General features: G+C 47.3%; 9 non-coding genes across 9 annotated transcripts; all 9 read right to left on the bottom strand.

Moving 5' to 3' along the window:
- Positions 1 to 4307: 4307 nt before the first annotated feature.
- TRNAL-CAA (transfer RNA leucine (anticodon CAA)) lies at positions 4308 to 4427 on the bottom strand. Its single transcript has 2 exons — positions 4390 to 4427; positions 4308 to 4353 (listed from the first exon to the last, which is right to left on the bottom strand). It is a non-coding gene; the product is annotated as a tRNA-Leu (tRNA).
- A 434-nt stretch (positions 4428 to 4861) lies between these two features.
- On the bottom strand, positions 4862 to 4981 carry TRNAL-CAA (transfer RNA leucine (anticodon CAA)). Its single transcript has 2 exons — positions 4944 to 4981; positions 4862 to 4907 (listed from the first exon to the last, which is right to left on the bottom strand). It is a non-coding gene; the product is annotated as a tRNA-Leu (tRNA).
- A 14198-nt stretch (positions 4982 to 19179) lies between these two features.
- TRNAL-CAA (transfer RNA leucine (anticodon CAA)) lies at positions 19180 to 19300 on the bottom strand. The gene is made up of 2 exons: positions 19263 to 19300; positions 19180 to 19225 (listed from the first exon to the last, which is right to left on the bottom strand). It is a non-coding gene; the product is annotated as a tRNA-Leu (tRNA).
- A 5381-nt stretch (positions 19301 to 24681) lies between these two features.
- On the bottom strand, positions 24682 to 24801 carry TRNAL-CAA (transfer RNA leucine (anticodon CAA)). The gene is made up of 2 exons: positions 24764 to 24801; positions 24682 to 24727 (listed from the first exon to the last, which is right to left on the bottom strand). It is a non-coding gene; the product is annotated as a tRNA-Leu (tRNA).
- A 66-nt stretch (positions 24802 to 24867) lies between these two features.
- TRNAL-CAA (transfer RNA leucine (anticodon CAA)) lies at positions 24868 to 24987 on the bottom strand. Its single transcript has 2 exons — positions 24950 to 24987; positions 24868 to 24913 (listed from the first exon to the last, which is right to left on the bottom strand). It is a non-coding gene; the product is annotated as a tRNA-Leu (tRNA).
- Positions 24988 to 25051: 64 nt separating this feature from the next.
- On the bottom strand, positions 25052 to 25171 carry TRNAL-CAA (transfer RNA leucine (anticodon CAA)). Its single transcript has 2 exons — positions 25134 to 25171; positions 25052 to 25097 (listed from the first exon to the last, which is right to left on the bottom strand). It is a non-coding gene; the product is annotated as a tRNA-Leu (tRNA).
- A 65-nt stretch (positions 25172 to 25236) lies between these two features.
- TRNAL-CAA (transfer RNA leucine (anticodon CAA)) lies at positions 25237 to 25356 on the bottom strand. Its single transcript has 2 exons — positions 25319 to 25356; positions 25237 to 25282 (listed from the first exon to the last, which is right to left on the bottom strand). It is a non-coding gene; the product is annotated as a tRNA-Leu (tRNA).
- A 248-nt stretch (positions 25357 to 25604) lies between these two features.
- TRNAL-CAA (transfer RNA leucine (anticodon CAA)) lies at positions 25605 to 25725 on the bottom strand. The gene is made up of 2 exons: positions 25688 to 25725; positions 25605 to 25651 (listed from the first exon to the last, which is right to left on the bottom strand). It is a non-coding gene; the product is annotated as a tRNA-Leu (tRNA).
- Positions 25726 to 26160: 435 nt separating this feature from the next.
- Positions 26161 to 26280, bottom strand: TRNAL-CAA (transfer RNA leucine (anticodon CAA)). The gene is made up of 2 exons: positions 26243 to 26280; positions 26161 to 26206 (listed from the first exon to the last, which is right to left on the bottom strand). It is a non-coding gene; the product is annotated as a tRNA-Leu (tRNA).
- Positions 26281 to 27339: the final 1059 nt, after the last annotated feature.

The raw sequence follows: 27339 nt of genomic DNA, 5'->3' as shown, positions 1-27339 counted from the left end.
AGGCCTATAACTCGAAGGTAAAGAAGGATCCCTGCCCTCTTTCGAAATGGGAATAATAACAGCCTCTTTCCAGGAGGTAGGGATATTGCCAGAAGACCAGATAGCATTGTACAAACAAAGTAAGGTTTTTCGTGTTTCGATTGGTAGGTTTTTTAACGTTTCATACACCACATGGTCAGAACCTGGGGCAGAAGTACTGCATGAGTTTAGAGACGTTCGCAGCTCAGCTAGACTGAAAGCTTGGTTATATGTTTCGTATCTAGTGCATTTGTGTTCGAGTTTCTGCTTTTCTATTCTTGTTCTGTATTTTTGGAAAGTGTCAGTATAGTGGGATGACCTGGATACCTGTTCGAAGTGCGCACCGAGGAAGTTTGCCTGATATTCCAAGGTATCACCCTGAGTGTTTACGAGTGGAAGTGTGTGTACTTGTTTTCCTGCTATCCTACCGACCATGTTCCAGACCTTAGCCTCCTGTGTGTATAAATTTATTCCCGATGAAAACTTCTGCCAGCTTTCTCTTCAGGCCTGCCGACGCGTTCTCCTGCCTTGAGACTTTATTTTCTTGAAGGTGTCAAGATTTTCGGCTGTCGGTGAGTTCCGAAGCAGCCTACAAGCTCTGTTTTGCTGTTCGCGCGCGTTTCGGCATTCAGAGTTCCACCATGGCACACGCCGTTTTCCAGGGTGTCCATTTGTTTGTGGGATGCATTTTTTTGCAGCATCAATCAAAAACGCTGTGAAGTAGTTCACAGCATCATCAATGTTCAAAGTACATATGTAATTCCAACCTAGACGAGCGATGGTATAAAACTGTTCCCAGTCGGCTCTCTTTATGAGCCACTAGGGAACACGTGGTGGCCACTCAGTTACTGTAGTCGTGCTAAAAACTACGGGGAAGTGGTCACTTCCGTACAGATTACTGACGACTTTCCACTGTAGTAGAGGCACAAGAGATGAAGATACTATGCTTAGGTCTATGGAGGAGTAGGTGTTATTAGCGAGATTATAATAGGTTGGTTCTTTTCGATTTAGAAGACACGCGCTCGACGAGAGAAGAAACTGTTCGATCAGGCGACATCGCGCGTCATACCGAGAGTCACCCCATAGCCTGCTATGCGCATTAAAGTCTCCAAGGACAACATAGGGCTCCGGAAGTTCATCAATTAGAGAGTGTAAATCATGTTTTTGCAGCTGTTAGCTAGGAGGAATGTAAATAGTGCAGATTGTGATCAGTTTATCAAAAAGAACTGCTCGAACAGCCACTGCCTCAAGGGATGTTTGGAGTTGTTAGTGTGTGCATGCAATTCTTTGATTCACTATGATGGCAACACCTCCGGATGATGTCATGGCATCAACACGGTCCTTTCGGAAAATAACGTATTTACGAAGAAAATTTGTGTGTTTTGAATTAGGTGTGTTTCTTGTACACACAACACTTTTGGTGAGTGTTCGTGTAAGAGTTCTTGGATGTCGTCAAGGTTTCTGAGAAGGCCCCTGATGTTCCATTGAATAATTTGAGTGTTCATGGTGAATGTAAAATAGTGCTGTGTGTACGAAAAGCGAGTGGCTGTTGAGACAGGGAGTTTGAGTTCACTTAACAGGGCCGTCACCAGGCCCTGTTATCTGCTTTTTTGTTTTCTTGGCGCGCTCCAAGGAGCCATGCCGCTCTTTCGGCACCAAGGGTACCGACGTATCCACTGCCTCCTCGGAGGCACTGGATGCCCGCTCGTGCGGGCTGTTAGTTCGAATTTCGGGCCTCGCCTGGTGAGGTGAGGCCTTGAGACCGGAGGACTCTGTAGTCTCCGGTCTCTGTTTGTGAGTAGGCGGTGTTTGTCAGTAGGCGGTGTGAGTAGTAGGTGCCACAACCACCGGCTCGGTATGCGCGGGCCGAAGGAGTGGCGAGGGCTGGTGCGGTGGTGCCCCCTGACGCGCCGCATCAGCGTATGTAGGTCCATAGAATGGAGCGACTCTTCGCCGTGCTTCCTTAAATGTAATGTTCTCCTTCACCTTCAACGTAATCATTTCATTTTCTTTTTTCCAGTATGTGCAGGAGCGTGAATATGTGGCATGGTTTCCTTCGCAGTTTACACAGTGTGGCGGTTGTTTGCAGTTCTCAGACACGTGGCCTAGGACTCCACATTGTGCACAAGTCTGGCGACCACGACAGGTTTTAGAGCCATGGCCATACCTCTGGCATTGGAAGCAACGACGAGGGTTTGGTATATACGGCCTAATAGATGTCTTCGTGTACCCTGTTTGAATGGAATCTAGTAGTTTACTGGATGCAAACGTGAGTATTAAATGTTTCGTCGGTATTTCCTTATTATCTCTTCTGATGATAATTCTCTGTACATTATTGACATTTTGGCTCTTCCACCCTTCCAAAAGTTCAGTTTCGGTCAGGTCAAGTAAGTCTGCGTCAGATACCACTCCGCGAGGGATGTTCATAGATCTGTGTGGAGTTACGGTTATTGGTACGTCACCAAACGTTGAGAGGCTGTCTAGCTTTACAAATTGTGCTTTGTCCCGAGTTTCGAGAAGAAGGTCTCCGCTAGCCATTTTGGTTACTTTGTATCCAGCCCCGAGGGTTTCAGTAAGACACCTGGCAACTACGAAAGGAGATACGGTCCTGGCTTGCTTTCCGGTTTTTTCACAGTGAATGACGTGGAAGTGGGGAAAAGTTTCAATTGGCTGGTTGAAGAAATTTATGTCGTCGGTGCGTACCCGCTTTAGGCCGGTACGATCAGACAGTAGAGGAAATGCTCCATGCATGCCGGTCTTATTTTTGTTCAGCAGCGTTGGCGGCCACCCACCACGGAGCCCAACAAGGAGACGCTGCAAGTTTGCAGGTGCTGAAAGCTTGCAGACGTCAGCCGTACAACACTGCCATAACCCAATGCGCCTAGACCAAGGTAGGCTATTTGCACAGGGTTAACCCTAGCCGCCAGGAAGTTTGGAAGTAAACAGAAGAGAGGAGAAGACAGGAAAGATGTAAAGTGAGAACAAAAGACGAAGATATAGGGAGAGAGAGATAGGAAAAGGCGACTGCCGATTTCCCCTGGGTGGGTCAGCCCAGGGTTGCCGTCTGCCTGAAGCCGGGGCCAAAGGGGTGTGTTGCCTCTGCCGGGGGGCCTTAAAGATCCAATTACCCAGCATTGGCTCAACCCCCAGGATCCCCTTCTCCCCGGACACGGCAAAGCCACGCACGGCTAGGCGTGGGAGGGAGTCAAAACTCCCCCGTTAGCTCGGGTCCGTGGTGTCGCTACACACCAAACGCCTACTTGCGCAGGCGCCCCTGCGGGGGCCGGAAGGCGATGACGACGCTGGTAGTCTCGTCTGCTTGTTCGTCTCGTCGGTTCCCTGGGCAGCCTCCTCGGCCTCAACGACGTCCATAAGTTCGTCACGTTCGTCAGCCCTAGGGAGCCCAGTTGCCCACGCGTAAGTGCGGACGCAGCTTTACCTGCTGATCCTCTGGATCAATAATTACGCACCGGCGACCCTTGACCTTCAATTTTTTGCATGGTGGCCAGTTTCTTGGTCACTTCGCCGCTGGTGAGGGTGACCGCCCAGACGTGATTTATCAGGTACGCCCCAAAGGCGACGACGTCGGGAAGCACTCCAGCCTTCGCTAGGGCGTCTCCGTAGTCCTCGACTCTGTAGGGACGTTCACGCATATCACCGTGAAAAAACAACGTGTTCAGCACAACACGGCTGGTGGGCAACGTAGGCGGCACGATTTCGTAGTCCTTGTCATCCTCGCCAACGATAGTGTTTCCGCGGCCGGCACAAGCCACTATCGCCGCTCCGTTGGAGCACATGATTCCGCGACCATTCGCTTGCGCTGCCGGAAGAAGAATGATGGCCACTATGACAGGGCGTAAACGCCACAAGACAAGAGAACAGTGATTTGTGCATACGGTGGTGTACGAAAAAAGTCATGTCTGAAGTGGGATGGGAACCCACGCCATCATACTTGGACCAGAAGTCTCGTTCAACGCGCATCGCTGGGCAAGGTGTTCTCTTCAGTCTGGTGCCTTAGACAACTCGGCTATTCTGACAGCGCGTGAACGCCACAAGAAAAAGGAACAGTGATTTGTGCATACGGTGGTGTACAAAAAAAGTCAAACCAGAAGTGAGATTCGAACCCACGCCCACATACGTAGACCTGAAGTCTCTTTCAATCCGCATCACTGGGCAAGGTGTTTCCTTGAGTCTGGCGCCTTAGACCACTCAGCCATTCCGACAGCGTGTCACTGCCACAAGACAAGGGAACAGGGATTTGCAAATACGTTGGTGTACAAAAAAAGTTATGTCAGAAGTGGGATTCAAACCCACGCCCACATACGTGGACCAGAAGTCTCGTTCAACCCGCATCGCTGCGCAAGGTGCTCCCTTGAAACTGGCGCCTTAGACCACTCGGCCATTCTGATACAGCGTCTACGCCAAAAGAAAAAGGAACATTCATTTGTGCATGCGGTGGTGTACAAAAAAGTGATGTCAGAAGCTGGATTCGAACCCATGCCCTAATACGTGGACCAGAAGTCTCGTTCAACCCACATCTCTGGGCAAGGTGCTTCTTGAGTCTGGCGCCTTGGACCACTAGGCCATTCTGACAGCACGCCAACGCCTCAAGAAAAAGGAACAGTGATTTGTGCATACGATGGTGTACAAAAAAGTCATGTCAAAAATGGGATTCAAGCTCACTCCCACATGCGTGGACCTGAAGTCTCGTTCAACCCACATCACTGGGCTAGGTGTTCTCTTGAGTCTGGCGCCTTAGACCACTCGGCTATTCTGACAGCGCGTGAGCGCCACAAGAAAAGAGAACAGTGATTTTTGCAAACGGTGGTGTACGAAAAAGTGACGTCAGAAGTGGGATTTGAACCCATGCCCACATACGTGGACCAGAAGTCTCTTTCAACCCGCATCGCTGGGCAACGTGTTCCCTTGAGTCTGGCACCTTAGACCACTCGGCCATCCTGACAGCGTGTCAACGCCACAAGACAAGGGAACAGTGATTTGCACTTATGGTGGCGTACAAAAAAAGTTATGTCAGAAGTGGGATTCGAATTCACGCCCACATATGTGGACCAGAAGTCTCTTTCAATCCGCATCGCTGGGCAAGGCGTTCCGTTGAGTCTGGTGCCTTAGACCACTCGGCTATTCTGACAGCGCGTCAACGCCACAAAAAAAGGGAACAGTGATTTGTGCATACGGTGGTATACAGAAAAATTCATGTAAAAAGTGGGATTCGAACCCACGCCCACATACGTGGATACGAAGTCTCGATCAACCTGCATTGCTGGGCAAGGAGTTCCCCTGAGTCTGGCGCCGTAAACCTCTCGGCCATTCTGACTTTTTTATTTATTGCTTTTTAACAACCACAAGCGAAAGGATTACGCACAAAGTACATACACTTAATAAAACACCACCATCAGCTAAGCCAGTGCAATTGGTTAAAAAGGCTTCACAAAAGCCAATTGGTCGAGTACAGGTAACCACTCGGGGGGCTCAGGCTGCACTTCATACATGTCTGGTGTATACAGCATACTCTCAACATAATAGTCTCTTGCTGAATGAGCATCTATACGATTATGTCGAACGTCGATTCTTGTCTTCCACATACTATGCATGCAAAGCAACATTAACTAGTCACTCGGCAATTCTCCTGCGGCTGCACACGGAAGAAAACAAATTCCGAAAGCGTTTGTAGGTAGATCTTTTTTAGAGTCCGTTGTAGTATTTAGCACAAGAAAACAGCATTATTGCAATCAAGAAAGATGTGTTTATTGTTTCCGGTTTGCCGCAGATTATACAGTTGACGGATCATGATACAAAAAGAAAGACCTTTAGCTTTTAGCCATGGCAGTACCGGGTGAGTGCCGGTATGCTTTTAAAAGAAGGATGTTTTGACAGAGGGTCTGACCGGCATTCTTTTAACACGCTTTAACACGTCACGCTCAAAACCTAGCCTGTACGGAGCTCGATAGATGGGCACTGGTAAGAAGACATCAAGAAGGTCTCGATACAGTTTCTTTTTGGGCACGCCGGACAAGTGTTCATACAAAAATCTTTTCTTGAGCAGGCGTGTTGCCGTAGCTACTTCTCACAAGTAAGGACTGAGTGGTCCATCTTCGAAAGAAAAAGATGACACGACAAAATCAGGTAAGGGGTCCTGCAGTCTTGCTTGGATCACTGTTCTCAAAAAATCAGTCTCTCTCGAGCAAACATGAATCTGCTTACCAACTGCTTGAAAAAAAATGTAAAAGCCCCAGGCCACCATATTTTAGCCTATGAAATAGATTGCACCGGCTCGTGCGCTCCCACGGCGATCTCCATATAAAGGTCGCAAATACTCGGTGCATTTTTTTGGCATGAAGTACGAGTCATGGTTAACACCTGTAATACATAGAACACTTTTGCAACCAAAAATACGTTGCACATGGACGCTCTGGCGAACATTGAAAAATTGCAGCCACCCCACTTATCAGTACAACTTCTAATGCGTTTATTTTTGCTTATACCAATTCTCAGTAGCATTGCGGTAATGATCCAAAGGCACACCGAGGTAGTTTCCCGGCACCATTTTCCAATTCATGTTACAATACACTTCTGGTGTGCTTTACCACTGACCATGCCAAAATCCCAGACATTTCGGCCTACTAATTGCACTACCCGTTGCTGCACAAAATTCTCTAACTATTTATTTATTTATTTATTTATTTATGAATACTGCAACCCTAACATAGGGTTTTAGCAGGGTGGATACACATTTGCTAAATTAACAAATCGGCAAACAAGTAAATATAAAACAGGTGAGGTATGTACACAAAAAGACAATGGTTTGCAATGAACAGTCATAAGGGCATATAATGAAATCAGCACTATATTCAAGTTGGTCACGAGTGGGAAATTGCTACAGTGATAGAAATAAAAAGCAGGATCACATATCAGACACTCACTGCTGGAGCTGCGCAGCAAAAAGATTCAAGGAAGACTGGGAAACAACTTCATTACTAAGGTTATTCCATTCGATGATTGTCCTCGGAAAAAATGAATATTTGAACGTGTTATTACGGGTGGAGAATGGGGTTATTGTAAGGGAATGCCTCTGTCTTGTGGCATATCCCGTGGAGAAATTAAGTATGTGTGATAAGTCTAACTTATAATAACCTTTAACTAACTGAAAGAAAAATTTCAATCTTAATACTTTATTCCTTTGAGTAGGTGTTGAAAGATTGGCTTTTGATAATAAACGTGTTATTGAAGTGCGGCCGAAACTGTTATAAATAAATCTAACAGCTCTCTTTTGAATTTTTTCCATTTCGCTAATGTTTTTTCTGGTGTGAGGGTACCAGATTATGGAAGCATAATCTAAAGAAGGTTGAACAATTGCATTAAAAGCAATAAGGCGAACGGCGGGGGTTGAAAGCTTGAGGGCTCGTCTAAGATAAAATAGCTTGTAATTGCACGAGCTTATTACAGTATTAATATGTCTTGTCCAGTTTAGGTCATTCGAAATCCAAAGACCAAGGTACTTGTAGTGTTGTACCTCCTGCAAAAAAACATTATTGGCTGAATATGCAAAATGAAGAGGGGTACGTTTGTGGGAAATTTTCATGAAAACAGTCTTTTTAAAATTAACTGACATCTGCCATTTATCACACCAACGAATGACCTTTTGAAATGCGTCGTTTAAATGAATTTGGTCGGTATGGTTTTCAACTTCCGAGTATAGAATGCAGTCATCCGCATATAACTTGACTTTTACAGGTATATCATGTGATATGTCATTTATAAACAACAAAAAGAAGAGCGGCCCAAGCACGGAGCCTTGGGGCACTCCCGAGTCAACCGGTACTGTACGAGAACAATGCTCATTGAAAGAGACGTATTGTTTTCGATTCAAAAGATAACCAGAAATCCAGTTTAGAAGCTGGGTATTTTTAAGAATTAAATCAAGTTTGAAGAGTAACTTATTGTGTGAGACCGTATCGAAAGCTTTAGCAAAATCCATAAAAATTGCATCTACCTGTTTTCCGGAATTTATAGATAGCGCAAAATCATGTACTGTTGTTACCAGCTGAGTACAAGTAGAAAATCCTTTCCTGAATCCGTGTTGTGAATCTGACAAAATATTGTGCTTATCTAGGAAGTCTGAAATGTGCTTATGTATTATATGCTCAATGAGTTTACAGGAAGTTGAAATTAATGAGATCGGCCGATAGTTAGTAACAGAATGGGGATCTCCACTCTTATGTAAGGGCTTGACTTTAGCAGTTACCCAGTCATCCGGAACTTGACCATCTTTCAGAGATTTAGAAAAGAGAATTGTTAGGTACTTTGAAACCCATTGTGCGTAGCGCTTTAAGAACTCATTCGGTATTCCATCCGGACCTGAAGATTTCTTAACATCCAGTTTTAAAAGCAGATTAAGAACTCCCTCTTCACTTATGATGATATCCGGAAGGGGTGGGCTTGCCACATCAAATGTTTCCAGGACACCGTTATCCCTCGTAAAAACAGATTTAAAATGATCATTGAAAGCGTTAGAAATAACAAATGAATCACTAGTTTCAACACCATCAATTACAAAAACATCAGTAGTCACAGTATTAGGCGAAATTAAACTCCAGAACCTCTCGGGAGACGAAGACATGAGACTCGGAAGTTGTTGGCCATAATAGCGTTCCTTATCAGACACAACATTTGCTTTCACTTGAGAAGCAAGTTCAGAAATTTTTTGCTGGAGGATACCTACGTCTTTAGAGCACCGTCTTTGATTTTTTAAACGTTTGAGCCGTCTTCGCAACTGCAACGTTTCCCGAGAAATCCAGGGGTTCTTTCCTTTCGATTTTTTTACAATACGAGGAACAAATCTATCAATACACTCATTTATAAGGTCTTTGAAACGCTTCCACAGATAATGAATATCAGCAGTGCAACTCGAAAAAGAATCAAATTCAAATGCTAGTAAATCCAATATTGAGGTGTCATCAGCACGTGAAAAGTTTGGGAACGAGACCACCTTGCAATTTTTCTTTAAAACAACATTAGTAAGCGTAAGTATCACAGCCTGATGATCAGATATTCCAGGGAGAACAGAACAGCTAGCTTGGGCAGAGATTGAGCCACTAATGAAAAAAAGGTCTAGAATTGAACAAAAACTCGCGTGTATTCGAGTGCATTTGTCAACGATTTGCATCAAGTCAAAAGAAAACGCTATATCGATCATTCTTTCACCAATTTTATAGTTAGGTTGTTGCAAAGAGAAAGACGACCAACTAACATGAGGCAAATTAAAATCTCCAGCTAGAATAATCCGATCCTCAGGTTTCACATGGGCGGCGAGGTAGTTGTGTAGTTCATCCAGAACATCCATGGAGGAATTGGGTGGGCGATAAATAGCCCCAATAACGTACCTGGTCTTTCCGTAATATGCTTTGCAAAATATGCCCTCGACGTTACGTATGTCATGCATTTTTGTAATTTGCAATGACTGTCTAAACAAGATCGCCACTCCACCACCTCTACTCCCACGATCTTTACGGTACACACGGTAGCCCCGCGGAACAAATTCACTATCAAGTATGTTATCGTGCAACCATGTTTCAGTTAGGATAGCAATATGGGGACTATAGGCCAGGAGGGTTCCTTCTAATTCTGTGGTTTTGCTAATAACACTTCTACAGTTTAAATTTAGTATTTTCAGCGACGGTACACTGCACATATCCCGTCATTTTTCATTCTTCTTTAGCTTAACACGTGCATTTTTCGATTCATCCCAACTGAACAAGCTCCCATCCACACTCAGTCGATTGTAGAGTAGCTTAACTTTAGCACCGTTTTCTCTCTCTTTTTCAGAACTTTTCCACAGATTTCTGCGTGCCTCACGAACCCTGTATGAAAAATCTTCAGAAAAGGACAATACAGAGCCCTTTAACTTGTGCCTAACCTTCAAAACAGACATCTTCTCACGATAATCAATAAACTTTAGAATAACTGGTCTGTCTTTGTTTTCAACTATGCGTCCAAGCCTGTGGCATCTTTCAACAGTAATTGCCTTTATACCTAATGTATTTTCGAGGATTTCCTCAGCATTATCTTGGAGCATCTGAGATGTTTCCCTAGGGGATTCCTTTAGTCCATAAATGATTAGGTTATTTCTACGGCTCCGATTTTCAAAATCATCAACTTTACCTTCAAGGAATGCTAATTTTTGCTGCATTTGAGTCATAGTATCCTCAAGTACTTTCACTTGTTGAGGCAATGCAGAGAATTTATTCATGTGACGCTCAATGGCATCCACTCGTTCTGTTAGCGTGCCAAATTTTTCAACTAAATCTTTCTGGTTGGCCTGTACGCTCTCAATAGCTGCTTTCATTGTTTTTTGGCCAGCGAGAAGCTGAGATAGCATTTCCTTTTCCGTAAGGGGACCAGGATTAGCTTCAACGTCACCGCAAACCAACAGATCAACAGGTATAGGTGTGTGTGATGCAGGTTCTTGTTGCTGATTTGTTTTTCTCCCGGGCTGAGCCTCAGAGAGTTTTGTTAATAAGGACAAAGCCGTTCGGTTTCCAAGAAACACACAAAAAGTTTAATTGAAAAGAAAAAAAGGCAAAGATTCCTCACAAAACAAAACACTTAATAAACAGTTGACTGGACATGACGAAACACATCTGTAAACACCCAACAAAAACGTTCAAAGTCAGTAACTAAACCTAACGTTCGAAAGGGGCTGAGTGATGGGAGTAGCGCAAGAGTATCGGTGCAGTCTCACCCACAAGTTGGTTTTCGGCGGTGATGAGAAACCGGAACGCCGTGACTCCTGCGTCAATGCGTGGGCTGGACGAGGACGAGGGAACGCTGGCTGCTGGCGACACGTCGAAAAGCCCTACCAAATCGTGATGGTTTCGGCTTGAGGAGCGTGGACACGTCGGAGACGGGAGAACGCAGGCTGGTGGCGACGCGTCCGGGAACTAGGGTCGACCTAGTCAAGCAGCTGGGCGCACAGCTCGGGCCCGGAGCCCGACGGCTGTAGCTCGCCTGCCGGAACCGAAGTCCGCAGGCTCTGGAAAGGAGTTCAGGACCGGATGGCCACGGTCCTTTGGAGCGGGAACCCGACAGCAGGAGGCCCCGGCCGGTGGAAGTCCTGTAGGCTCGGGTCCGGAACCCAACGGCCCATCTTCAGCGCCCGGTCCGGTGACGACCTTCCGCTTGCACTGCCTGCCTCGAATTCCCCTTGCTCTGGTCTCCCCAGGCTCCTGCTTCAGCTCTGGCCCACTTGTCTCGTTCTCATTGGAGATACTGCTGTTTCGTGGTGTCAAGCCATTGGGCCTTGAAATCTCCGTGTTCGCTGCCCATTGGATGTTTTACCTTTTGTTTACTTCACGTCCTGCCACGCATCCTCGTGCTTGACGCTCTTTAACGTCGTCATTCTTGTTTAAGCAGCACCGCACGTGCACTCTGGTATTTCTCCTTTTGTTTTTTTTTTTTTTTTCGTGACGCGCACTTTTCGAAGGCGCGCACTTTGAACGCGCACCACACATCACATACGCCCCCCTTTTATTCAAGTTTTTTTTTAGAAAAAAAAAACTGCCGATGAGTGCGCGTTCTGCACTACGTCACAATTAAACCACATATTTGCACCACGCAGTTCAACACATCACCGGGCTACAGTTCGCTACATCGTCCAAATGTCCACACTTAAACTTTAGATTCACCCAATTGCATTTAAAAGTTCTGAAACCCGGAATAAACCTTTTTACTACAAAATCGACTATGGACAAAGCTACTTGTGTCCGCATCTAAAAGTCGAAGTCCAGAAAGAGCTACCGGTTTTCTAACCCTACACTCAGGTTATCGCGTCCCAAACCAGACGCACTGCCCTTCTCGCACGTTTCGAAAGTAACTGTGGCAAACATGCTTTTATGCACTTTCGCTGAAACGCGTGTCTGCGCCCCCGCCGGCCACATGAACGCTTACCGGTCACAGAGGAACAGGGCGCGGTCTCGAGCCGTCGGCGTCGACACGAAACGCACTGAGACACGAATGTCCAAATGCCACAATCTCTCACACAAATGCTTTCTTTTAGTTCACCATCTAATGAACACAAGCTCGGGGTGCCCTCAGCAAGCCCAAACGCTCCGACAAGCGTGTGAGGTTCCTGGATTCTTGAGAAGGGATGCCGTTGTGCTCGGTCATTATACAGCTCATCTTGAGTGGACTTAATTATAGGTTCAAAACCAATCACGTTCTCAGGTTCAAGACCCTGTCTGGCATTCTCCATACCTACTATCGAGCCCACCTCCGATTCGATACTGTTTATTTTGAAGAGTGCTTCAGCACTCCCATCGTGTTTTCTCGGACAAATAGCAGTTACGCTATCCTGTGAACTAGAATCCCCTCTCTCTCTGAGTGAGATATACGTATGGTCTAGGACCATTGACGTGGTGCCTGCTGCTACCTCTGTCGGTACAAAACAATCAGTGGCCACTATATCAGAGCCTTCATGGCATTCGCTGCCATCTTCCCAATGACGTTCTAGCGCTCCTTCCATGGAGCTATTGAGAGGTAGCCCTACCCCTTCCCGAAATGTGCTCGGCCTTTGAGACGTTCTGATACACACCTCATTCTGAATGGAACTTCTTTGTTCCCTGCTATCGAAGCTTTGCTCCACCACATTTTCCACAGCTTCTAGGTCGCCCATATCCAGGCGCTCTTCTTCATAGGTGCTTGGCCTCTCAGAGGTCCCCAAGCAGCTAACGGAAGTAATATGTTCCCAGCCAGAGAAGCTTTCCGTCGCTTCAACAAACTCCTCATGACTCCTGCCTTCTTGGCTGTCCACCTCTCTGCCTTCCTCTATCTGAGCTTCTCGCTCCGAAGTAAGGCTGTCGCGAGGCTCGAGGCCAACCTTGCAGGAATCGACTTCCCTCCAGCAAACGCTGCTATCGGAGCAAACATTCACCGCTTGCTCGACCTTCTGCATCGCCAGCTGCCCCCTTTTCGCCATCGCAAGCTCGAGTCGCCGCTCGAAGTCCACCCTCTCTAATTGGAGCTGCTGCTTCAGTATGCGTGTCTGACGCTCTAGCAACACTTTATTTTCACGCGTTACGCGCTCTAGCTCCTCCTTCTTAGCTCTAAGCACCAATTCAAGCTTTTCCTTCGCCGCCTTTCGTTCTGCAGCCCGTTGCTCACGCTCCCTCTCCATCCGCTCCTCGTACCATACTCTAAACTCCGCTCCCGTCAGTCCCATTTTATCCGCCAACTCAATTAACTCCCACGTGTTCGTCATCGTGTTAACCGCGTCAAAAAATCTACTGGAAAAACAAACGACTTTGTCCTGTCGCAGCGGACGCCAATTTGTGATGCAGGTTCTTGTTGCTGATTTGTTTTTCTCCCGGGCTGAGCCTCAGAGAGTTTTGTTAATAAGGACAAAGCCGTTCGGTTTCCAAGAAACACACAAAAAGTTTAATTGAAAAGAAAAAAAGGCAAAGATTCCTCACAAAACAAAACACTTAATAAACAGTTGACTGGACATGACGAAACACATCTGTAAACACCCAACAAAAACGTTCAAAGTCAATAACTAAACCTAACGTTCGAAAGGGGCTGAGTGATGGGAGTAGCGCAAGAGTATCGGTGCAGTCTCACCCACAAGTTGGTTTTCGGCGGTGATGAGAAACCGGAACGCCGTGACTCCTGCGTCAATGCGTGGGCTGGACGAGGACGAGGGAACGCTGGCTGCTGGCGACACGTCGAAAAGCCCTACCAAATCGTGATGGTTTCGGCTTGAGGAGCGTGGACACGTCGGAGACGGGAGAACGCAGGCTGGTGGCGACGCGTCCGGGAACTAGGGTCGACCTAGTCAAGCAGCTGGGCGCACAGCTCGGGCCCGGAGCCCGACGGCTGTAGCTCGCCTGCCGGAACCGAAGTCCGCAGGCTCTGGAAAGGAGTTCAGGACCGGATGGCCACGGTCCTTTGGAGCGGGAACCCGACAGCAGGAGGCCCCGGCCGGTGGAAGTCCTGTAGGCTCGGGTCCGGAACCCAACGGCCCATCTTCAGCGCCCGGTCCGGTGACGACCTTCCGCTTGCACTGCCTGCCTCGAATTCCCCTTGCTCTGGTCTCCCCAGGCTCCTGCTTCAGCTCTGGCCCACTTGTCTCGTTCTCATTGGAGATACTGCTGTTTCGTGGTGTCAAGCCATTGGGCCTTGAAATCTCCGTGTTCGCTGCCCATTGGATGTTTTACCTTTTGTTTACTTCACGTCCTGCCACGCATCCTCGTGCTTGACGCTCTTTAACGTCGTCATTCTTGTTTAAGCAGCACCGCACGTGCACTCTGGTATTTCTCCTTTTGTTTTTTTTTTTTTTTTCGTGACGCGCACTTTTCGAAGGCGCGCACTTTGAACGCGCACCACACATCACAGTGTGACGCAAGCAAAAAGAAGTTTAAGACACAGTGGGCAAGGCAGCAGCAGCAGGAATCGGTTATCACTTCGATAACAGGGGGCAGGAAAGTACCTACTAACCTGTATTGCAAGGCAAAGCGGATTACTGAGCATGTTGCCTTCTCTGCTGCTGACAAGCCCACTGCCATGGTATGAGACTGCCCGTGGATTTAAAGGCTCCGAAGCGATCACGGGAACCGACGTCACTCGGCGTTGATCCCACGTGGACGCTAAGATGAGAAGGGGCGTTGTTTCCTCGATGCAGCAGCGATCGTCCACAGGTGATGATAACCAGGCTTCGCCAGGCCAGCCAGACGAGGTGACGTCATCATCCCGAGCCAGCCCCGGAAAGACGGTGCATACCGCAGGGCTTTCACCAAGAAGAATCGCCAAGACCTGTATTGCAAGGCAAAGCGGATTACTGAGCATGTTGCCTTCTCTGCTGCTGACAAGCCCACTGCCATGGTATGAGACTGCCCGTGGATTTAAAGGCTCCGAAGCGATCACGGGAACCGACGTCACTCGGCGTTGATCCCACGTGGACGCTAAGATGAGAAGGGGCGTTGTTTCCTCGATGCAGCAGCGATCGTCCACAGGTGATGATAACCAGGCTTCGCCAGGCCAGCCAGACGAGGTGACGTCATCATCCCGAGCCAGCCCCGGAAAGACGGTGCATACCGCAGGGCTTTCACCAAGAAGAATCGCCAAGACCTGTATTGCAAGGCAAAGCGGATTACTGAGCATGTTGCCTTCTCTGCTGCTGACAAGCCCACTCACTTATTGCACAATACAACTCGTACAACTTATTGCACACTTTCTTTGTCACTGTAAAACACTGCAACGTCAACAGCATAAGTTAAAATTACAATTTCACTGCTGAGATTCGTATACCCCCTTATACTTGGAGTTGCAAGTAATCGCAAACAAAATGTCTCCAAGTAAAGTGCAAAAAGGAGTGGTGACAAAGCACAACCTTGCTTTACGCTCGAGTGCACAGGGATTGGAGCACTTACGTCTTTGTTGACTACCAAATTGGCCGTACAATCTTGATACACCATTCTAACACTTTCGGCAATGATATTTCCTACATTCACATGTTCCAGCAGTAAAAACTAAACTTCATGTACAACTTTATCAAACGCTTTATGCTAATCTAGCTGAATCATGGCCACGTGGTTGTGCTTTGCGTCACAGCATTCTAAGATACTTCTGGCTACGTGTATGTTTGTGAATATGGTTCTGCCCTCAATACCACATGTCTGATATGGGCCGACAAGGTTGTGACAACACTTTGGAGCCGTGTTTCTAGAACCTTCATGTATATTTTATAGTCCGTGCTGCTCAAACTGACAGGTTGGTAGGATTCCCCTGAAAGTAGCTTTGCGGGGTCATCAGTTTTGGGGATTAATACTACGTGTGATGTCCTAAAAGAATGAGGTGTTTGCTTTTTCTCATAGCTTTCTTTGATAACTCAATGTAAAAACAGTGCCATTTTTGTCTTGAAACATTTGTATATGGCAGCACCCAGCCAATCTGGCCCTGGTGACTTGCCGTTACTCAGGTTACCTATAGCTGCTTCAAGTTCTGCCACATTAATTTATACTTCTAGTAGCTCCCGCTCAGAGTGTCTCCATCTCGGCATAAGGGCCAGAAAGTCCTCTTTGTATCGTACGGGGTTATTAATTGTGTTGCTAGGATGTTCTGTATAAAACTCAACAAAGGCATGGTTTATCTTTTCACGGTCCCGGGTAATGTGATTGCGGTATCGAATTGCAGTTATCTCGTTGTTTGCTGCATGTTTCTTTTCTTCACTGAGCACTCGCTTAGTGGGGGTTTCGCCCATCCACAGCCGTTCAGTGCGAGCTGTTATCATTGCTTAGTAAAGTAAAAAGTTGGGCGAGTTGGTGCTGGTTCATGATGATAAGGGGCGCGAAAAAAACGACACACAACAGAGAAGAAGTAGCGCGTCGTCCCGTGTACTTCTTCTCTGTTGTGTGTCGTTTTTTTCGCGCCCCTTATCATCATGTTATCATTGCTCCGCGGTACCTTTCTTCGTTGACGAATTCTAGCTTTGCTTTCACCTCCTCTATTTCTTTTTTTAAAATTTTCCGGCACCTCATTTTCTACGCTCAACATGTAGTCCAGTTCGCTTTGTAACTGCCTCTCTTGTTGCCTTTCCCAATTACGTAATACGCAGGCTCTCTCTATCGCAACCATCTTTATATCACACTTAATTTGCTCCCACACAGCTATGAAGTTTTTGGTATCCAAACAAAGGCCCCGCCGCGGTGGTCTAGTGGCTAAGGTACTCGGCTGCTAACCCGCAGGTCGCGGGTTCGAATGCCGGCTGCGGCGGCTGCATTTCCGATGGAGGCGGAAATGTTGTAGGCCCGTGTGCTCAGATTTGGGTGCACGTTAAAGAACCCCAGGTGGTCGAAATTTCCGGAGCCCTCCACTACGGCGCCTCTCATAATCATATAGTGGTTTTGGGACGTTGAACCACACATATCGATCGATCTTCAAACGAAGAGCATTTGCAAGGCATTCTTGGGTTTTTTGTGACAAATATTTCATCTTGCAGCAGCTTTTCAATAAATTTCCATAGAAATCAATTGAACTTCACAGCCTTACGTCTTTCCCCAATGTTGACCTTGACCAGACAATGATCGCTAAAGCTAAGGTGTTGAGTTTGGTAAGTTGAGCATAGTGGTACTAACTTTGCCGACAAATAAATTCTGTCTTATCTTGTGTGTGAATGATCTTGAAAGTGCGTATACCGTACTTAACCCTCTCACGTCATTACATAGCCGATATCTTCCGGTTCTCTATCGTTCACCATTGCATTCGACAGCACAGCGCTTCTATCGCGCATACTCTTTGTGTTATCTTCAGCTCTACAGACACAATTGAAATATTCCTGAAACACTTCTTCTTCTCTGTTTTCAAAAACCCTTAAACTGCTTGTAAAAAACTTACCCTTTTCTGTGATCTGTTGGGTGCATTAACACACACAGCGCGCCAAGGAATTTTAGAAAAAAATGAGATGGCACACAACCAGCCGACCAATATCGCAGGTAGACACATTTTCAACAACCGCGCAACTACTACGTATAAAAAAGACGCAGCCTCCTGACCGCCCAACAGCATGACAAACGCACACGTTATACCTAGAGCAAAAAATTTGAACCATTTGCTCTTCACTTTCCATTTTAGTTTCTTGTACAGCCAGGAGGTTTATGTCGTTTTCCAACAAAATGCGACTAATCTGACATTGCCTCCTGCGCGAACAGAGTCCCCGTTAGTTCAAAATCGCAACGCGGATACCAGTTTTAAAGATAGTCGCCATTTCATGAAAGTTGTTTGACCAGGTGTCGTACTCAGGTCGCTACAGTGGTTGTTTGCGCTCAGCGTAGAAGGCGTCGGAACGTCTCCTCCGCTACGCGGGAGGTGACGTTGGAGTGCTCCTGCATTCAGGCGGCAGGTTTGGTCTTGGTTTGAAGGTAGGCCGCCGACCAGTCGCCGTCTTTGTGGGGGGTTCTCCGGTGGTCGACAAGTCAACATTTGCGGTACTGTCAGGTGTTTCACGAGCTCGCTTTAAAACGATGTTTCCGGCCTTGGTCATCTCGGCGTCCGTTGCTCCCGAGCCGTCCTCTCGCGCAGCTGTAGATGACTTGCTTGCCGCGTTAGCGTGGTCATCTACTGATGCCGTGTCTGTATTTGTTCCTGGTGCAGCACTGTGCTTGTCGCCTTCATCGGTCGCTTCCAGTGCGGCACCAGAAGAATGTTCAGGGGGCGTCGCAGAGCCTTCCGTACCGCCGTCTTCCCTACTCGCTTCTTCGGCATCCATGGCATCCATTAGGTGTTGATCCACTTCGCCCGTTCGGCCTAGACCCATTACGCTGGCGTATGACCTTACGCAGTGTGCGTAATTGTGGCCATAGCGACGACAGGCTCCACAGCGTGGCACGCGGCAATCCCGTCGAATGTGCCCTTTCCCCGGCATCGGAGGCAAAGTGGTGCTCGGTCAAGAATGACAACGAGTGCCTTGTCTTCCGCAACTCGTAGTTGGTGTGGCAGGTCGTCCACAGAAACAACCGCGTGTAGCCTCAGCGTAACCGATCGAGTGATTGATCCTTGGTCATTGACAGCCTGCACCTTCCACTTGTCTCTGCTCATTTCGGTCACTTCTCCGTAAGGCGCTAAGGCGACCCGCACATCTTCGTCCGGCACGCCGTTAAGAAGCCAGTACAACTTCAGCCGCACACCTTGATCACGGGGGTCAACCACCATACACTAGTGGCCTTTCACGTCGAATGACTCCGCCGCCAGCATCTTTTTGCCCTCATCATCCTTGAGCGTTACTGCCTAGACGTGATTCATTTCGTATGTCCCAAGGGCAACCACTTCCGGCCACAGGGAAAGACGAGCAAGGCTATGTCGGATTACTCCACTCAATATTGCCTGGATTTTAAATTTTCGTGCAAGAAAACGATGTGCAAAACAGAATAACCTGATGGAAACTGAGTCAGAACGACCTGGAAATCTTCGCCTGGCTTTTCGGTACACCTGATACTATGGCTCACACGGGTCGCGGAAACTGAGTCTACACGGGAGCACATGATCGCACGTCCGTTCACTGTTGTGGCCGGAAGTGGATTGACTGTGCCATTCTGGCAGCGCGCTCGCGCCACAAGTGAACAGTCATTTGCATATACGGTGGCGTAAAAAGTGTGAAGTCAGAAGTGGGATTCGAACCCACGCCCACGGACGTGGAACAGAAGCCTCGTTCAACCCATATCACGGGGGTAAGGATTTTCTTTGAGTCTGGCGCCTTAGACCACTCGGCCATTCTGACAGCACGCTAACCGCAAGAAAGGTGAACAGTGATTTGCACATACGGTGGCGTAAAAAAGTCATGTGAGAAGTGGGATTCGAACCCACGCCCTCGTACGTGGACCAGAAGGCTTGTTCGACCCGTATCACTGGGGCAAGGATTTCTCGTGAGTCTGGCGCCTTAGACCACTCGGCCGTTCTGTTTCTTTATTTAAAACCTGTTTATAGCGATACAGACATTAGACGGCACAGATGGTGTCGGTCCCAGCCGAAAAATTAAAATATGCAATGTGCGAGTGTATCTTGTTGACAGTATAACTTAGTAATATTCTATCGCAACCAATTGTTCAAAGAGAGGTAATCACTCTGGTGGTTCAATAAGGGATTTGTACACTTCTCTGATGAACAGAATATTTTCTTTAATGTATTCACTGGCAGGCCTGATATTTACATCTAGATTTCGAAAAGCCATTCGTGTTTTCTACACACTGTGCATGCAAAGTAGCATCACCATGTCGTAGGGCACACCTCCTGTATCTTAGAATGGGAAAAAGAGGATGTCGAATGGAGGTAATGGGAATTCCTTTTTGAATGTCCTCGGCAGAATATTCCAGAGGAAAACAGAGTTGGAGCAGTCCAGGAAAATATGATCGAAAGTTTCTGGTTTCTTGTAGATGTAGCAGTTTACGCACCAAGGTAAAGGTTCCCTTGTCTTTTAGCCACGCTTTCACAGGAAGTGTGCCCGTGTGTAGCATGAAGAAAAATGTTTTTGTGGTAGCTTTCACTGGCATTCGTATAACTGTCTTTAAAGCACTCTTTTCTTTACCCACTACATATATTGCCCTGTATCTTAGAACAGGACACATAACATCAACCAAATCTCTGTACAATTGCTTTTTTGCGACAGAAAACAAATGTTCTAGCAAAAATGCGCTCTCAGGATCTGGTAAGCACTCGTTATTTCAAACCTAAACCCTTTCACTGACAATTTTGGTGCAGCGCATGATGTAACTATATAATCTGGAATTGCGTCACCCAACCTCGTCTGGATGACGCATCGCAAAAATCATTACTTTCATCACGCAGGAACATGAATCAGGCAACTATTTGCTTCAAAAACAAATTATGTAATCCAAGCCCACCTTTCTTCACTGAATGAAACAAATTCAGGTGGCTTGTACACTCCCACGATGACCCCCACATAAACACAGCAAAGATTCTGTGCATTTCCTGCGCACTCATCCGGGCTGTACGTAATACATGTAACATATAAAACACTTTGGCGACAAGAAGCACATTACAGTCTGCTGACTTCGCAAATATTGAGAGGCGTCTGCTTCTCCACGTGGCTGTTTGCGCCTGAACCCTCTCAGCTTGATCTGTCCACTGCTTCTTTGTATCGTGGTAACATTGCAAAGGCACTCCAAGGTAATTTGTTGGGGTGTCAATGAACGATATGCATTCGAAGACTGTCCGCCTGCTACTCCTCTGGCCGTGCCAGAATCCTAAGCTTTTTTGCCACTCTATGGCACTACCAGTGCTACTACAGAATTGTCTCGCATTTTTCAGTGCCTCGCGAATGCTTTCATGGTCGGTACAGAACAGCGCGGTGCCGTCTGCGTACGCCCATATTTTTAATTCTTGATTTATTAGGTGGTATCCACGGATATTTGGGATTTCACGTATCTTCAAACAGAGATGCTGGAGAAAGATAGCAAAGAGCAACGGCGACAAAAAACACCCTTGACGCAATCCTGATAGGACCGCTATGTTGTCGCTCAGTCTTTTATTTATTATTAGTTGAGTAAAACATTTCGCATAAGCCATAGCGACACCATCGCGGATGATTCCACCCACATTGATGTATTCCAACATGGCCAGGAGAATGCCGTGAGCAACTCAGTCGAAAGCTTTTTTCAAGTCGAGCTGGACCATTGCTACACATCTGAGGTTCGTATCGCAGCACTCCGGTATACTTCTAGCGATGTGAATGTTAGTGAATATTGTTCTCCCTTTTATTCCGCACGTTTGGTGGGGACCAACTATCGTGTTAATAACAGATTATAGTCTGTTTCCTAGTACTTTCATGTAAATTTTATAGTTCACATTCTTGAGACTTATACGCCAATATCCCTTGACTGACTGTAGCTTAACTGGGTCTTTTGTTTTAGGTATTAACACAACATGGCTTCTTCTAAACGAGGGTTGTAGATGTTTAAGTTCGTATGCTTCCGCTATAACCTTCTGAAGTATTTCTGCAATTTCAACTTTAAAAGCTTTGTATGAGCGCTTCTAGGCCGTCTGGTCCAGGAGACTTTCCGCATTCAAGGTTTTCTATCGCATGTAGAATTTCTGTGACTGAGATTGGCATTTCAAGTCTCTCTTTCACTTCCTCATCTATCTTTGGTAACAGCGCCAGGAACGCATCTGTGAACTCATCAGATGCCTCGACGCGTATGCTCAGCAATGTCTGGTAATGCTCAACAAAAGCTGTCAATATTTTGCTTTGCTCTGTCGACAACATGCCGTTGAACCAGATTTCCTTGATACGGTTACCTGATCCGTAATATTTCTCTTCACAGAGTGCACGTTTTGTTGATGCCTCCCCGTGCCATAATCGCTCAGTTCGCGCCCTTATAACTGCCCCGTGATAACGCTCCGCATCTATCGCTTCAAGTTCACTTTTGATATTTTTCATTTGTGCACAAAAAACCGGTACAGCGCACTCGGCATTTTGAAAGTAATCGAGTACGTTTAGTAATTCATTTTCCCTTTGTTTTGCTTTCCGGCGCCACAACGCTGTTCTCTTGATCGCAAGCAGTTTGACTTCATTCTTAAAACTTTCCCATGCCTCCGCTATGTTCGATACATCATCTTTTCTTACTGTTTGTATTTTTTCCATCACGGCTTTCATGAAGCACTCATCCTTTAAAATGTTATCATTCATTCTCCAGATCTCCCAGTTTAAGTTCGACACATTACACCTCATTCCTATTGTACGCATTACCATGCTATTGTCACTAAAACTCACATGTTGCACTGCATAGTTCGTAGCTATTGGCATAAGATCCGCGGTAATGTATATTCGATCTAGCCGAGCATGGCTTTGCCCTTGAAAGTGAGTGTAAACTACGTCATTTCCACTTAAATGATTTCCAACGTCTGCTAATGCAGAGTTGGACACGATTTCGTGAAGCCTTATTGCATTAACATCCTTACTTCTCGTATTCTGAACTCGGTCGTTAGGCATGCAAACACAATTAAGTCTCCTAGAAGGATCAGCTTTCTTTCGGCTGTCAGAAAGGTGGCTACATAGTCGAAAAAAGCCTTCCTTTCCTCTAAACTGTTTGGTGCATACACACATAATATTCGCCAGCATACATCATATAAGGCAAAATCGCACGGTACTAGTCTTCCACACTGGGAAGTTAACACACGCTGTTCAACGATACCGATGCAGTTACGCAGCATTAATAAACACACCCCTGACCTGCCTAGTGCATGAATTACGCAGACATTACACCGTGCTTTAAATATATCCACCATTTTCGTTGTTAGTTCTTCACTTTCGATCTTTGTTTCTTGAACAGCAAGTACGTCTACTTCGTTATCCAGCAAAAGGCGACTTAATTGCACCTATTGCCGCCGGGCCATTACCCCATGAACATTAAGCGTGGTGATACGAAGTGTTACATTATGGTTATTTGCCATGAAAGAAGTGAGTTTTTAAAGCACTCGCCTACAGCAAGCAATACTGCAATCAAACTCATATCGTTCTGCATGACGCATAGTTTATAGGCCCTTCAATTCCGTCGCGGACTAGCACAGGGGTGGGAAAGAACCATACGTATAGGCCAACCAGATACACAACACGCTCTTGGTGGGCGGACCCGCTACCGCGGGGCCGCCATCGGCGTACTCCGCTTGTCTGGCGGAATGTTTCGTTTCGGCTCAAGTGTTGCAGGTCCATGAAGGCTAGCTTTCGAAGGGGGACCCTCGCAGTCCCCTTCATCGCCTTCCCGTCCCTCTTCGTTCTCTTACGTGCCCCTGGGCCTCTTTGAGCTACACGCAGTCAAGTCCATGCCTTCAGCGGGCTCTTCAGCAGCGTCTGTCTCAGGGGAGCTTCGCGGTGCCTGAACCTGAGTAGCCACCACCTGTGGGTGTACCGAGGTTTCTTCCACTGCAGGCTCGGTTTTACTTTTCTTGTCCTGAGATTCGTCCCTTTGGCCGCTGTGCTGACATTCATCATTAGTATTCAGATATGGCTTCTACTGCAAAGCAGATGAGTCGCTTGTCCCTCACGAAGTTGCTTCCACGTCAGCATGGTCTATCAAGTGTTCCTACATGATGTCGGTGCAACCTGAGCCGGTCACGCTGGCGTAACTCCACACGTACTGGGTCTCGTCGTGGCCGTAACGACGACAGAGCGAGCGCTGAGCGAGCAAGTGCTGGCACTGGCACGAGCCGGTGCCGTGGCACCGGAGGCAGAGCAGGGCTCTGCCGGGCACGGACACGAGCGCGTAGTCCTCTCCCACCCGTAGTTGGTGTGGTGTGTCGTCAATCGTCATGCCAGCGTTCAAGCGCAGTGAAACCAGCCTAGTGTGAGAACCGTTGTCCCCACATCCAGGCACACACCACTTTTTCCTGCGTATATCCATCATAGTGCCGTAAGGCTCTAAGGCTGTTCGAACGTCCTCGTCGGGCGTGGTGTGTAGAAGCCAGTACATCTTCATTCTTGTGTCTTAATGGCAGTGGTCGATGGCGACGCACCGGTGCTCCTTTACGCTGAGCGTTTTCGCCAACAAAAGCTTAATTTTTCCTTTTTAAACCTTGAATGTTATTGCCCAAACGTGGTTCATTTCATACGCCCCTAGGGCCATCCCATCCGGCATCAGCTCGAAACGAACGAGCGCATTAGGGAAATGCTCAACACGGTACGGGCGAACCTTTACATCGCCATGCAAAAACACAGTATTGCATGCAGTTGTACCTGGTGGAAGCTGGGGCTAAACTAGCCGATATTCCTGGGACAACATTTCCGTAAGCCTGATACCGCGGCCAAGCTTGGCCGCATGAACCGCCCCAGAAGAGCAGAACATTCCGCGTCCCTACGCGATGGTAGCCGGATGTGAAATGTCGCACTCGGCCGTTCTGACAGCACGCCCACGCCACAAGAAAAGTGAACAGTGATGTGCACATACGATGGCATAAAAAGTCATGTCAGGAGTGGGATTCGAACCCACGCCCACATACGTGGAACAGAAGTCTCGTTCAACCCGCATCACTGGGCAAGGTGTTCCCTTGAGTCTGGTACCTTAGACCACTCGGCCATTCTGACAGCACGCCCACGCCACAAGAAAAGTGAAATGTGATTTGCACATACAGTAGCATACAAAAAAGTAATGTCAGAAGTGGGATTCGAACCCACGCCCAAACACGTTGGCCAGAAGTCTCGTTCACCCTGCATTGCTGGGCAAGGTGTTCTCTTGAGTCTGGCGCCTTAGACCACTCGGCCATTCTCACAGCACGCCCACGCTACAAGAAAAGTGAAACGTGATTCGCACATACGGTGGCGTACAAAAAAAGTCATGTCAGAAGTGGAATTCGAACCCACGCCCACACACGTAGACCAGAAGTCTCGTCCAACCTGCAATGCTGGGCAAGGTGTTCCCTTGAGTCTGGCGCCTTAAACCACTCGGCCATTTTGACAGCATGACCTCGCCATAAAAAGTGAACAGTGATTCGCACATACGGTGGCGTACAAAAAAAGTCATGTCAAAAGTGGGATTCGAACCCACGCCCACACACGTAGACCAGAAGTCTCGTCCAACCTGCAATGCTGGGCAAGGTGTTCCCTTGAGTCTGGCGCCATAGACCACTTGGCCATTCTGACAGCATGGCCAAGCCACAAGAAAAGTGAACAGTAATTTGCACATATGGTGGCGTACAAAAAGACCGTGTCAGAAGTGGGTTTCGAACCCACGCCCACAACCGTGGACCAGAAGTCTCATTCAACCCGCTTTGCTGGGCAAGGTGTTTCCTTGAGTCTGGCGCCTTAGACCACTCGGCCGTCCTGACAGCCTGGCCATGCCACAAGAAAAGTGAAATGGGATTCGCACATACGGTGGCGTACAAAACCGTCATGTCAGAAGTGGGATTGGAACCCACGTTCACACACGTGGACCAGAAGTCCCGTTCAACCGGCATTGCAGGGCGAGGTGTTCCCTTGAGTGTGGCGCCTTAGACCAATCGGCCATTCTGACAGCATGCCCCCGCCACAAGAAAAGTGAACAGTGATTTGCACATACGGTGGCGTACAAAAAGCCATGTCAGAAGTGGGATTCGAACCCACGCCCACATACGTGGACCAGAATTCTCGTTCAACCCGCATCGCTGGGCAAAGTGTTTCCTTGAGTCTGGCGCCTTAGACCCCTCGGCCATTTGACAGCACGCCCACGCCACAAGAAAAGTGAAATGTGATTTGCACATATGGTGGCGTACAAGAAAGTAATTTCAAAAATGGGATTTGAACCCACGCCCACATATGTGGACCAGAAGTCATGTTCAACCAGGATCGCTGGGCAAGGTGTTTCTTTAAGTCTTGCGCCTTAGACCACTCGGCCATTGTGACAGCACGGCCACGCCACAAGAAAAGTGAAATGTGATTTGCACATGCGGTGGCGTACAAAAAAAGTCATGTCAGAAGTGGGATTTGAACCCACGCCCGCACACGTGGACCAGAAGTCCCGTTCAACCGGCATTGCAGGGCGAGGTGTTCCCTTGAGTGTGGCGCCTTAGACCAATCGGCCATTCTGACAGCATGCCCCCGCCACAAGAAAAGTGAACAGTGATTTGCACATACGGTGGCATACAAAAAAGTCATGTCAGAAGTGGGATTCGAACCCACGCCCACACACGTGGACCAGAAGTCTTGTTCAACCCGCATTTCTCGGCAAGGTGTTCCCTTGAGTCTGGCGCCTTAGACCACTCGGCCATTCTGACAGCATGCCCCCGCCACAAAAAAAGCGAAGAGTGATTTTCCCATAGGTGGCGTACAAAAAAGCCATGTTAGAAGTGGGATTCAAACCCACGCCCACATACATAGACCAGAAGTCTCAGTCAACCCGCATCGCTGGGCAACGTGTTTTCTTGAGTCTTACGCCTTAGACCATTCGGCCATCCTGACAGCATGGCCACGCCACAAGAAAAGTGAAATGTGATTTGCACTTCATCCTCCTCCTCCTCCTCATCATCATAATCATCATCATCAGCCTGACTACATCCACTGCAGGACAAAGGCGTCTTCCATGTTCAGCCAGTTAACCCGGTCCGGTGCTTGCTGCTGCCAATTTATACTCGTAAACTTCCTAATCTCATCTGCCCACCTAACGTTATGTCTCCCCTTTACCCGCTTTCTTTCTCTGGGAATCCAGTTAGTTCCCCTAATGACCAGTGGTTATCCTGTCTACGCGCTACTTGCCCAGCCCATGTCCATTTCTTCTTCTTGATTTCGGCTATGATATCCTTAACCCCCGTTTGTTCTCTAATCCACTCTGCCCTCTTCTTGTCTCTTAAAGTTACACCTACCATTTTTCTTTACATTGCTCGTTGAGTCGTCCTCAATTTAGGCTGAGCACTCTTTGTAAGTCTCCAGGTTTCTGCTCCGTAGCATAGTACCGGCAAGATACAGCTGTTATATACCTTTCTCTTGAGGGATAGTGGCAATCTACTTGTCATAATTTGAGAGTGCTTGCCAAATGCGCTCCACCCCATTCTTATTCTTCTAGTTACTTCAATCTCATGGTTCGGATCCGCGGTTATTACCTGCCCAAAGTAGACATAGTCTTTACAACTTGAAGTGCACTATTAGATATCTCGAAGCGCTGCTCTTTTCCGAGGTTGTTGTACATTACTTTCGTTTCCTGCAGATTCATTTTAAGACCTACCTTTCTGATATCCTGTCTAACTCTGTAATCTTGAGTTGCATTTTGTCCCCTGAGTTACTCAGCAATGCAATGTCATCGGTGAAGCGCAGGTTACTAAGGTACTCTTCATTAACTC

This window comes from Rhipicephalus microplus, chromosome 2, assembly GCF_043290135.1.
Source record: "Rhipicephalus microplus isolate Deutch F79 chromosome 2, USDA_Rmic, whole genome shotgun sequence".
Classification (NCBI taxonomy): Eukaryota; Metazoa; Arthropoda; class Arachnida; order Ixodida; family Ixodidae; genus Rhipicephalus; species Rhipicephalus microplus.
The sequence above is the reverse complement of the archived record's forward strand: the minus strand, read 5'-3'. Positions and strand labels throughout refer to the sequence as shown.